At 40.9% G+C, this 13,733-nt stretch overlaps 1 pseudogene; it reads left to right on the top strand.

Annotated features, from left to right (window-relative positions):
* Window positions 1–11,076: 11,076 nt before the first annotated feature.
* On the top strand, window positions 11,077–11,773 carry LOC142698919 (uncharacterized; annotated as a pseudogene).
* The last annotated feature ends 1,960 nt before the right edge of the window (window positions 11,774–13,733 follow it).

Here is a 13,733-nt window from a genome sequence, read left to right as displayed (position 1 = left end):
TTCCCTGAAAGAATAAGGGACCCTGGGAGAGAAGATTCTTCTTGACTGGGAGCATGATGGGGTCTTCCAATGCTAGGTTCTTTAGGATTGGAAACCAGCTTCTTTTTGGCCAATAGGGAAGAATGATGATAAGCTTGGTCATATCTTCCTGGATTTTTCTTAATACCACTGGTATTAGAGGAAACGGAGGAAAGACATAGGCCAGATCCATATCCCAGGCATGGGATAATGCATCTACCCCCCAATGGGTTGTCTTTGAAATTTAGGGAAAAGAATGTCTCTACCTGGGAGTTTTTCTTTGTGGCAAATAGGTCTATTTGTGGATAACCCCACCTTCGGGTTAAGGACAGAAAAATTTCCCTGTTCAGGGACCATTCTTCTGGGTTTACTTTTTCCCGACATAGGAAGTCTGCTGATAGGTTCTCTGAGCTTTTTAGGTGAACCGTGGAGATCGATAGGACATTTTCTTGTTCCCAACTGAAAATTTGTGCAGAGAGGGCCTGCAGATGAGTGTGTCTTGTTCTCCCCAGATGGCGAAGAAAGGATACTGCTGTTATGTTGTCCGATAAAATTCTTACGTACGTTCCTTTTATCATTGGCGAAGCTCTTATGAATGTCTCCCATACAGCTTTTAGTTCTCTGAAGTTTGAGGACATAGTTGTAAAGGATCTGCCAGGCACTACGTCTGTGGATACTCCCAGGGTTAATCAGTCGACACCTGAGGCCAGACCTCTTAGACTGACACCGGCTCCCACCAATCAGGGTGGCAGGCTCAGGAGTGGGAGAGCCTATCGCGGCCTGGTCAGTTGGAGTTAGCTCCGCCCCCTGTCCATTTATACCTGCCGTTTTCTCTTCCTCATTGCTTGTTATTCTTCTTGGATTCCTGGCCCCACTGCTGCCTTGCTCCAGCCTGCTTCTGCCGTGCTTCTGCCTTGCTTCAGTTTCCGCTTATCCTGCTTCGCTCTGCCCCTGGCTTGCTTCCTGCTCTGTGCTCTGCGTTTGTATACTCCACTACATCCTGACCCTGACTGGCTCGTTCACCACTCCGTTTCCTCACGGTGTTCCGTGAGCTACTGCCCCTTCCCTTGCTTGTTCCCTGTTTGTATCCCCTTGCACTTAGTCAGCGTAGGGACCGCCGCCAAGTTGTACCCCGTCGCCTAGGGCGGGTCGTTGCAAGTAGGCAGGGACAGGGCGGTGGGTAGATTAGGGCTCACTTGTTCCCTTCACCTCCTTCCTGCCATAACAATAGTCTTCATCTGAACTGGCTATGTGCCTTGAAAATGCCTGTCTTGTGTCACCAACCCCCAGCCCATCTGGCATCTGTGGTAATTACTACATAAGGAGAAGTTCTCCAGGGGACCCCCTTGCTTATGTTGTTTCGGCAGAGCCACCGGTGGAGAGATGACTTCACTGTTTCGGAAATCTGAATCCTTGAATTCAAGGAGTCCTGTTCCAGATCCCACTGGGACAGGATCAGATTCTGTAAGGGTCTGGAGGGAAATTGACTCCATTGAATGGATTGTGTGCAAGACGTCATCATTCCCAACATCCGCATTCCTTCTCTTATGGAACAGGTGCTCTTTCCCCAAAATGTCCTCACTTCTGTCACTAGAAGTACTTGTTTCTCACTTGGAAGGAAGGAATGTTGAAGGGAGGAGTCTAGCAGCACTCCTAAGAAGATCTTCTGTTTTTGGGTGGAAGACTTGACTTCTCGAAGTTGATTATCCATCCCAATTCCTGTAGAAGAGAAAGAACCTGTAACCGATGACTGTTTAAGATAGACGGAGTATCTGCTGTCAACAGGAAGTCGTCTAAATATGGGACAATGACTATGCCGTGACTTCTTAAGAATGCCATAATCTCTGCCACAATTTTTGTAAAAATTCTGGGGACGGAGGAAGTGACGAAGGGGAGACAGACAAATTGGAAGTGGAGAACGGAAGGACTGTTCTGAATCGCAAATCTGAGGAATCTCTGGTAAGCGGGGTGGATAGGGACGTGATAGTACACATCCCTTAAATCGATCTTACACATTGACGCTTCTACCCTTATTAGAGGAATAGTCGATCTGATAGACTCCATTTTGAACTTGCGATATTTCACTCATTTGTTTAGTAACTTCAGGTTGATTATCGTCCTGTAAGAACCGTTTGGTTTCTTGACTAAGAATATTTTTGTATAGTGGTCTTTGAACCTTTCGTTGTGTGGAACTGGAGTAATTGCTTTTAATTTTAGCAGTTTCTGGATGTCCAGGATAAGGATTTGATGAAGATCCCCTGCTTGGTACTTAGTTATTAGAAATTTCTCTGGAGGAATGGAGGAGAATTCTATTTTGTACCCTTCTTCTATAATCTGTAGAACCCACGGGTTCTGGGTTATTATGGTCCAGTTGGAATAAAAATGTAGAAGTCTTTCCCCCCCCCCCACTCTTGGCGTCATTGCATTGAGGCCTAAAATTAATTATTGGGGTTGAGGAGATATCCTCGACCCCTTCCCCCCTTGGGGTAACTCCAGCGACCAGACTTCCCTTTTCCTCTGTAGTTCTGTAAGGTTGCTTCCCTCTGTTGGAGAAACCTACGAATCAGAGGGGGCCTTTTAGGTTTCTCTTCCCCCCTTGGGGTAACTCCAGCGACCAGACTTCCCTTTTCCTCTGTAGTTCTGTAAGGTTGCTTCCCTCTGTTGGAGAAACCTACGAATCAGAGGGGGCTTTTTAGGTTTCTCTTCTGGAAACCCCTTTTTCTATCCGTTGCGCTCTCCATTATGTTATCCAGGCGGGGACCAAACATCAGAGATCCTGTAAATGGGATAGAACATAGCTTGTTTTTGGACTTCGTGTCTCCTGACCACATCTTGAGCCATAATGCTCTTCTAGCAGCATTTGAGAGAGCCCCATTCCTGGCAGCAAATCTAATGGATTCAGCTGATGCATCAACCAAGAATCCGGTTGCCATTTTTAGTAAGGGTAAAGATTCTTATAGATCTTCTCTTGATGTTTTCATCATTAAATGGGTCTTCTGTTGGTTTAACCATATAAACATCGACCTTGCTACAGATGTTGCTGCAATATTTGTTGAGATTAAAGCAGATGACGATTCCCAAGCTCTTTTCAGCAGCCCGTCTGCCTTCCGGTCCATGGGGTCATTCAACTGAGAGGAATCTTCTAAGGCGATTGCGTTTTTTTTTTTAGCAACCCTAGCTACTGGAATATCTACTTTTGGGATCTCATCCCAAGGTTAAGTGTCTTCTGGATCAAAGAGAAGTCTGTTTTTAAATTCTCTTGAGATGAAGAGTCTTTTTTTCTGAATCCTCCCATTCCATCATTACCATTTTTTTGAGATTCTCATTTACCGGAAAAATCTTTGTTTTCTTCTCCGTCAGGCCCCCAAACATCTGATCCTGGATGGTATGGAGTTGGTCTTCTTCGGGAATATCCATTGTTTCTGGTATTGCCTGGATTAAGGTGTCGGACATCTCAGAAGAGAAGAATTTTTTTTTCTCCTGAGTAGATGAGGCTGAAGGCAAGAGTTCCTCTCCTTCTTCTAACTCCCCCTCTGATAAGTAATAACACTCCTGCTCAGAGTCAGACCCCTGAGATGGCAGGCACTATTTTTGTTCCACTTCAGTCCGTGGCCTTTTTGCCCGGGAGTGTGATGTAGTTTCCTGAGGAGGGGCGAAGGAAGCTAATGACTGACTCACTTCCTCGCGAATCATAGCCCTAAGTTCAGACATCGGTTGTTCCTCTTTAAGTAGTTTTGCAATACGGTCTTGACACAATTGTTTCTTATGCGACTCTGGCAGTTTTTTCCCACAAGTCACACATTTTTTAACCTTCTTTTTATCAGTTTGTCTTTGAGAAGAATCTTTATCCTAGAGAAAACAAAAGGCAGGTAAAGTATGGTGTACTTACACACTGAGTCGTAACCCTTACCCCAAGGGTGTGACTCACATGATCCTGGGACATATCTGGAATTCCGTCAGAATGAGGTAGTTCCATCATCGCAACAAACAATAGTCAAATGCAATATCCAATCCACAAGATATATGCTTAAGGCTGTATATATAATTCCACGTTAGAGGTTTTAGCTCATACTACATACCTGTGCGGGTCCCTTTAATTGCAAGTGTTTTGAATTTGCCGCCTTCCAAGATGGCCGCGGACCGGAAGTAGCCCGACGTAATTTCCGGTGGTGGCTATTCCATTGGGATGCGGCCGCGTCATAGCCGGCGCTGAGAACTTCCAGCTATGCGGCCGCTTACTAGGATATTGTCAATGCTACCATCCTTATGGAGATGCCAGTCCTCGAATGGTCACGCAGCCCCGGCCGGAGCCTGTTGGGAAACCCGAACCCCACACGCTACCGAAACCCTGCCTAGGATCCGTAAGGTAGGTGTTTTGGTTGGGAGCTAAGGGACCCCTTGTTAGAGAGGTAGTTAGCCTAGGCACATAGGAGGAGTAGAAGGGAGAGTGCACGGACTCTCCGATCTCACCCCCTGCCTGAGTTTTATCCAGGGGCGTGGTCTCTCTGCTCCTGTAGGGACAGGAAGAACACTGGCAAGTGGGTGGTGGGAGGGGCCTTTTAACCTCTCTGTCTTCCTATCTTTATAGAGGTCAATAGGGCAACCTCATGTGGTGCTGTCATGAGGAATGTCCTGGAAAATATATTTTTTTTTTACAAAAAACTTATTTTATTGTGCAAAAAGTTGTAAAGTTGTGTAAAACTAGATACATTTTCTATCGCGGGAATCGTACTGACCCGCAGACTAGAGTTAACATGTCATTTGTAACACACGGTGATCACCTTGCCTCACAAAAACATAGAGTTGAATAAAAAGTGATCAAAAGGTCGCATGTACCCAAAAATGGTAAAAATAAAGACTAGAACTCGTCCAGCAAACAATAAGCCCTCTCACTGCTCCGTCAACAGAAAAGCAAAAAAGTTATGGCTCTCAGAATTTGACGAGCCAGAAACATGATTTTATTGAAAAAAAAATGTATTATGTAAAAGTAGTAAAACATATAAAAACAATATAAATTTGGTATGGCCATAATCGTACTGACCCGCAGAATAAAGTTATCATATAAGCGCACCCAGCTCTTCCCGGCACCATTGGTGGCGGTGGCTACAGGGTAATAAAGGGGGTTAGGGCTAGCCTTTTCACTGGCTAACATTAAGCCCCGCCTTAGTTATGTCAATCAGCCAGCGGCCATTACTAGGGTGGTAGTAATAGTTTTAAAAAATACAAGGACATAGAAAAACTATTTTATTGAAATAAAAAAAACACATAATCCTTGTTAACCATTTCATTAACCACTTAAAGAGGCTCTGTCACCAGATTATAATCTGATTGGCGCTATAATGTAGATAACAGCAGTGGTTTTTATTTTGAAAAACGATCATTTTTGAGCAAGTTATGAGCTAGTTTAGATTTATGCTAATGAGTTTCTCAATGGACAACTGGGCGTGTTTTTACTTTTTACCAACTGGGTGTTGTACAGAGGAGTGTATCAGTCTGACCAATCAGTGACTAATCAGTGTCCTACACTTCTCATTGTTCCAGCCAGCATGATCCACAGCACAGTGTGATTGTGCAGTGAAAGAAGCTGTTATCTACATTACAGTGCCAATCAGATTATGTAGGAGATAGGGCAGTTATAATCTGGTGACAGAGCCTCTTTAAGGACGCAGCCTAGTTTGGACCTTAACCCGTTAGTGACCGCCAATACGCCTTTTAACGGCGGCCACTAATGGGCTTTATTCTGATGCATACGCCTTTTCACGGCGCTGCATCAGGATAAAGTAAACAGAGCAGGGAGTGTCAAATCTCCCTGCTCTCAGCTGCTAGAGGCAGCTGAGGGCTGGGAGCATCCCTGCTCTGTCGGGTGAGATCGATATTAGTATCGATCTCACCCGTTTAACCCTTCAGATGTGGTGCGCAATAGCGTGCACCGCATCTGAGTGGTTTTGGAGAGAGGGAGGGAGCTCCCTCTCTCTCCCACCGACACCCGGCGATACGATCGCCAAGTGTCAGTGTCTCTAATGGCAGCCTGGGGCCTAATAAAGGCCCCCAGGTCTGCCTGGAGCGACTGCCTGCTAGATCATGCCGGAGGCATGACCTAGCAGATGCCTGTCCGTTTAAAACGGACAGGCAGTAATACACTGCAATACAAAAGTATTGCAGTGTATTACAATAGCGATCGGAGAATCGCATATTATAGTCCCCTAGTGGGACTAGTAAAAAAGTAAAAAAATTTTTTAATAAAGTTAATGAAAAAAAAAATTTGAAAAAAAATGAAAAACCCAGCTTTTCCCCTTACACAATGCTTTACTATTAAAAAACCAAAATAAAGTAAAAAAGTTACACACATTTGGTATTGCCGCGTCCATAACGACCCCGACTATAAATCTATAACATTATTTAACCCGCACGGTGAACGCCGTAAAAAATGTAATAAAAAACTATGGAAAAATTGCTGTTTTCTGTGAATCCTGACTTTAAAAATTTTTTATAAAAAGTGATCAAAAAGTCGCATCTACTCAAAAATGGTACCAATAAAAACTACAAGTCTTCCCGCAAAAAAAAAGCCCTCATACAACCGCATCGGCGAAAAAATGAAAACGTTATGGCTCTTCAAATATGGAGACACAAAAACAAATAATTTTGAAAAAAAAGCGTTTTTACTGTGTAAAAGTAGTAAAACACAAAAAGCATACAAACTTGGTATCGTTGCAATCGTAACAACCCGCTGAATAAAGTTATGGTGTTATTTATATCGCACGGTAAACGCCGTTGATTTAAGACGCGAAAAAGAGTGGCGAAATTTCAGATTTTTTTCTATTCCCCCCCAAAAAAAAGTTCATAAAAAAGTTAATCAATAAATAATATGTCCCCCAAAATGGTGCTATTAAAAAGTACAACTTGTCCCGCAAAAAACAAGACCTTATACAGCTATGTCGACGCAAAAATAAAAGAGTTATAGCTCTTGGAATGCGACGATGGAAAAATGTAAAAAATGGCTTAGTCATTAAGGTCCAAAATAGGCTGGTCATTAAGGGGTTAAGGCTCAGAGCCCATTTTTCAAATCTGACATATTTCCGTTTATGTGGTAATAACTTCGGAATACTTAAACCTACCCAAGCGATTCTCAGATTGTTTTCTCATGAGACGTTGGGCTTTATGTTAGTGGTAAAATTTGGTCGATATATTCAGTGTTTATTTGTGAAAATTTGAAAAAATAGCATTTTTTTAAATTGAAATTCATCTGCTTGTAAGACAGAGGGTTTGTACCACGCAAAATAGTTACTAGTTCACATTTCTCATATGTCTACTATACGTTGGCATCATTTTTTGAACATTCTTTTTTTTTCTAGGACGTTACACGGCTTAGAACATAAGCAGCAATTTCTCATATTTTGAATACATTTTCAAAAGCCTCTTTCTTTTTAGGTACCAGTTCAGTTCTGAAGTGCCTTTGAGGGGCCTATATATTCTAAACCCCTATCAAACACCCCATTTTAGAAACTAGACCCCTCAAAGTATTGAAAACAGCATTTAGAACGTTTATTAACCCTTAAGGAATTTAAACCAAATAGAGATAAAATTTACAAATGTCATTTTTTTGTCAGAAAATCTATTTTATTCCATTTTTTTCTGTAAAAAAAAGGTTTTACCAGAGAAATTCAACTCAATACTTATTGCCCAGATTCTGCAGTTTTTTTTAGAAATATCTCACATGTGGCCCTAGTGTGGTAATGGGCTGAAGCACAGGCCTCCAAAGCAAAGGAGCACATAGTGGATTTTGAGGCCTCTTTTTTTATTAGGCACCATGTTTGGATTGAAGAAGTCTTGTGGTGCCAAAACAGTGAAAAACCCCAAAAGTGACCCTACTTGGCAAACTACACCCCTCAAGGAACTTATCGAGGGGTATAGTGGGCATTTAGATCCCACAGGTTTTTTTGCGGCATTTTGTGGAATTCGGCTGTGTAATTGAAAATCACATTTTTCCAATAAAAGGTACAAATTTTTAGTTTTGACAAGAAATAAAGGAGACAAACGGCAGGGCTTAGAAAGACAGAAGCGCTATTTGGCATGTAGATTTTGCTGGATTGGTTTCTTGGCCCCATGTCACATTTGCAGAGCTTCTGAGGTACCAGAACAGGGGAAACCCTTTAAAAGTGACCCCATTTTGGAAACTAGACCCCTGGAGGAAGTCATTCAAACACGAGAAATTAGAGCAGTTGAGGCCAATTTATATATAAAATTTTTGACTTTTATTAAACATATATCGCAAACAATATAAAAATACAACGAGATAAGACTCTAGTAAGAAATGGCGGAAGTAGTAATAAATATTGTTGCTGATACATTTACATGGGATAACAAAGTAGCATACAGTTGCTTATATGAAAATAGTGTATACCTCCCCTCACAAGGAGAAATTTTCAAACCTGGTGAGTATATTGTAAGTATATTAGGTATATATACATAAAGGAGGATAAAGTAAAGTGACAGTGCATTATAAAGTAATCTGCATGACACCAGCCTTACCCATGGTCAGCAAACAAGGTGATAATGTCCGCTCCTCCACATGAACCCCGACGCGCGTTTCGCCACGAGTGCTTCCTCAGGGGGATGTGTGTCTATGTGCTCCCCTAAGCAACCCTTAAATAGTCCCCACGACATGTCATTAGTGAGATGCATAACGGCGCATCTCCGTTGGAGCGACCGGAAGCGAGGCAGACCCCACATCCGGCTCCTGGCACGGCAGCACACATCCGGGATCCCGACACGTGACGGGAGTTCCGGACATGCGCAATGCGCCCATGGAGACGGAGGAGGAGTTCATTGCAACCAGCCGCCGCAAAGGACATGTGCACCGCGTCTCAGCAAGAACTGTCAGTGAGTCGATCTATGTGTTTACAATGTTTTGATCTGCGTGCCCTATCTTATTTCTGATGCATTAGTTACCTTATATAAATCTGATAACAAAACTGTGCTTTATTGAGTTCTTTAAAAGTCGTGTATAAAAATATGCAGGTGGCAGAGAAAATACTGCTGATAAAGGAAGAATTGCTGGAGGAATTCATTGTAGTTTTCATGGGGTGCATGCGACTTTTTGATAAGCATTTATTCTATTTTTAAGAGGCGTGGTGACTAAAAAACATCAATTCTACTATTGTTTTTTATTCTATTTTTTTTTACCACATTCACTTTATTCTGCGTGGAGATACGATTACGGCGATACCAGATGTTTATAGTTTTTTTTATGTCTTATGGCGTTTGCACAATAAAATACTTTTTATAAAAAATAATTAACTTTTTGTGTTGCCATATTCTAAGAGCCATAACTTTTTTATTTTTCCATCAAGAAAGCCGCGTGAGGACTTGTTTTTTTGCGTAATTAACTGCAGTTTCGATCAGCACCATTTTTACATGCATGCGACTTTTTGATATCTTTTTATTCCATTTTTTGGGAAGTGAAGTGATCAAAAAATTGTGATTCTGGTTTGGTTTATTATTATTTTCTTTTATGGTGTTCAGTGCGCGGGATAGATAACAAAATACTTTTGTAGTTCAGGTCGTTACGGACGCGGTGATACCAATTATGTATAGTTATTTGTTTATTTTATTTGTATTAATAATAAAAGGACTGATAAGGGAAAAAGGGGGATTTTTACTTTTATTGCTTTCAAAAGTTGTATTTTTTTTATTTTTACACAACATTTTTTACTTTATTAATTTGTCCCACTAGGGGACTTGAGGGCAGGAGGCCCTGATCGCTATTCTAATACACAGCACTACATGCGTAGTGCAGTGTATTAGAGCGGTCAGCTACTTGCTGACAGCAAGCATAGTGGGTCCTGACTTAGTCAGGACCCACTAGGCTTCCATAGATGGCATAGCCAGATGACATTATTAGGCGTCCAGTTACCATAGCAACCATCGCCACCCGCTATCATGTACCGGGCCGACGATGGTAGTTTAACCCCTAAGAAGACGCAATCACTATTGAACGCAGCTTCCAAGGGGTTAATCAGCGGGGACACAGCATAGGAGCTGCGGAAACTGCTGTACGATACAGCAGCTGTCACAGCTCCTGTATGTGTTGGGAGGACGGCGTAAATGGCTGTTCCTCCCACGACGTACTATTCCGTTGCTGTGCGTGAACGATGCACTTAGCACCACGTAATTGTACATCGCTGAGCGCGAAAGGGTTAAAACTAAAAGAAATGCAGTCATTGAAGTAATTGAAACCGAAGTAGTCCAACAACCAAACCTGGGAAAAAACACAAACATGCAGATTTTATTTTTAACATGTAAGTAAAGCAATTATTATTCTACCTTCCCTGGGTCCAGCGCTGGAGCCGCAATGTCACCGAGATGCATCTTATATCTAAGCCTTACATATGTGACAAAGTCTGCTGAGACAATGCATCTAATTCTATCCAGTGGTTTAGCTATAGGGGCCTAAGTCTTATAGATATGATATCTCCGATATGTATGCAAAAAAAAATTATATTTTTTTGGGGGGTAAACATATGTCCCGGGGGTTGTGCCCCTAATCTTTTAAGACCCTAGAAACGCCCCTAATTGAAGGGCCAAATGTGCTAGTAGTGCCAGAGAAGGTTCTGCTTTTCAAAAAAAAAAATTGTTTTAGCAAGTCAAGCTTTATGGCATAAAAGTGGAGGACTGGGTATAGACCAGTATCCTGGAATTTATTATCAATATATTTTATAGTGTTATTCAAATCGTTATAAGGCCGAAATAACATTATAGTTTTTGACCTGAAGCCAGGTGTGGACTCAATGCATGGCTTAAACTTCTTCTTCCAGCTTAATCCACTTCTAACTTTGGCCCAAAACACTGCATATGAGTTTCCAGCCTAATATAAATGTTATACATTTGTCAACTTTTCTGTTTTGAAACAAAATCACAAAATACATTTTTAATCCTAACAGAAAATCCCAGTAAGAACTGGGATAAAGTAGAAGATGAAGTCTTCAGGAGAAAACTTCATTACCCTTAATGTACATCGAGGGCTTCACAGTACAGATCTATCATATAATTCTCCTAATCATGAGGAACTTTCTACTGACCAATTACAGATTGTTACCACAAGTACAGTTCACAAAAATCTTAGGTCTTTTTAAGCACAGAAGAATTCACACATGGGAGAAGCCATATTCATGTTCAGAATGTGGGAAAAGTTTTACAAGTAAATCAAATCTTGTTAAACATGAGAGAAGTCACACGGGAGAAGCCATATTCATGTTCAGAATGTGGGAAATGTTTTACAAGTAAATCAAATCTTGTTAGACATGAGAGAATTCATAAAGGAGAGAAGCCATATAAATGTTCAGAATGTGGGAAATGTTTTACAGATAAATCAGATCTTGTTAAACATGAGAGAATTCACACAGGAGAGAAGCCGTATTCATGTTCAGAATGTGGGAAATGTTTCAATACTAAACCTAAACTTAGGATTTATCAGAGACGTCACACAAGGGAGAAGCCGAATTTATGTTCAGAATGTGGGAAATGTTTCATTACAAAACTTAAACTTAGGATTCATCAGAGACGTCACACAGGGGAGAAGCCATATTTATGATCAGCATGTGGGAAATGTTATACAGATAAATCCTATCTTGTTAGACATGAGATAGTTCACACAGGAGAGAAACCGTATTCATGTTCAGAATGCGGGAAATGTTTTACTACTAAAGGCAATCTTAGGGCTCATCAGAGAATCCACACAGGGGAGAAGCCATTTTGATGTTCTATATGTGGAAGAGGTTTTACAAAAAATAAAATTTTGGAACTCCTCAGAGAATTTACATAGAGAAGAAACCATATTCTCGTTTAGAATGTGGGAAATGCTATAAGAGCAAAATAAGATTTTAAACACTTCAGATTATTCACAGACATTAAACAGCCAATAAGAGTATTTGTTCATTTTTCGGGTAAAATTAGCCTGGATCTGCCAAAAACGAAATTACATTTACCTGAGATCAACTATGGCCGGGATCCATGAAGGAAAAGTATTGTGGATATAAGGAAGAAAAGAAGAGCCTTGTTTACTTACAAAGCAGAGAAGCTGAATTGTCACCATGAACCTTGCGTCTTATTATTGTATTCATAAATTCCCCCAGACTGCAGGAGAATCCAGACTGACCGTAAGGACAATGTAAACTTTTTGTTTTCAACATATATGGATTTTAATTAAAACAATATAAACAGATGAAAATTATGGAATTGAACAAAAAAAACCTAACAAATGAACATTGCAATTGAATAAAAAAAATTCACAGATTATTTTTTCATAAATGAAAATATCATAAGTTTATTTATCATTACCTTAAAGACCTAGAATTAGGATCAGGGGTGACGCTTGAAATCACTCCTATATGTGGTGGCGAATGCCCACACAATTTTTTCGATAATATCACAGTATTTACTGGCTAATCGTATGTCCATTCGTCACCTACAGTAATATTAAAAAAAAAATATAGCAGCCAAACTTAATTTACCTGATAAATCAATGTTTTTGGTAGAAGTGTTCTTCCTACATAGCAAATAATTGACATGTAAGTGTACCAGAATAGTAGAAAAGAAACCAGACCCAACAATTAGGACATGCATGCCGCTCATTCTGCGTAATTGAATCATTAATTGAAAGGGTCTTGTTCAAAACAATATCAGTGAGGAGTTAAATTGGTGAAGTCGTTCATTCTGTGGAATAACAGGTGTCAAAGTTGTCTTTATTTAAGGTAGGAGGGTGGCAAATGTTGCACATGTTGGTTATAGTGCATTTCCTTCTGAAATACTGGGGAAAATGGGTCATTCCAGACATTGTTCTGATGAAAAACCTACTTTGATTAAAAAGTTGATTGCAGAGGAAAAAACATATAGAAAAGTGCAGCAAATTATAGGCTGCTCAGCCAAAATGATCTCAAATGCCTTGAAGAAGCAAACAAAACCTGTAAGATTCTCAAGGAAGCGGGGAACTACGGTTCAAATGGATCGAAGAATTGACAAAATGGCAAAGGATCAGCCAATGATCACCTCCAGAAAGATCGAACAAGATGTGTAGTTACCAGTGAGTACTGCTACAATCAGAAGACGATTAACTGAAGCCAAGTTACCAGCAAAGTCCCGTTGTTGAAAAACAGACATCTCCTGAATAAGTTAAAATTTGCTAAGGAACACATTGATTGGCCCAAAGAAAGCTGGCGGAACATTTTATGGACTGGTGAAAGCAAAATTGTTCTTTTTGGGTTTAGACAGTATGTCAGACGACCCCGAGCGCTGAATTCAAGCCAAAGTACACTGTGAAGACAGTAAAGCATGGTGGTGCAAAAATCATGATATGGGGATGTCTCATACCATGGTGTTGGGCCTATTTATCGCAAGGGATCATGGACCAGTTTAATTATATCAAAATACTTGAGGAGATCTTGTTGCCCTATGGCAAAGAAGAAATGCACTTGAAATGGGTGTTTCAACATGACAATGACCCAAAACACACCAGTAAGCAGAATCCACTAACCTCAATCCCATAGAGAACTTGTGGGGTGACATAAAAAATGCGGTTTATAAGGCAAAACCCAAAATGCAGAAGAACTGTGGAATGTCGTCCAATCTTCCGGGACTAGAATACCCGTTCAGAGGGGCCAGAAGTTGCTCGACTCAGATGTCAAACAGTTGTCAGAAACAATGGTTATGCTACTAAATAT

This window comes from Rhinoderma darwinii, chromosome 1 (assembly GCF_050947455.1).
Source record: "Rhinoderma darwinii isolate aRhiDar2 chromosome 1, aRhiDar2.hap1, whole genome shotgun sequence".
NCBI lineage: Eukaryota > Metazoa > Chordata > Amphibia > Anura > Rhinodermatidae > Rhinoderma > Rhinoderma darwinii.
The sequence above is the reverse complement of the archived record's forward strand: the minus strand, read 5'-3'. Positions and strand labels throughout refer to the sequence as shown.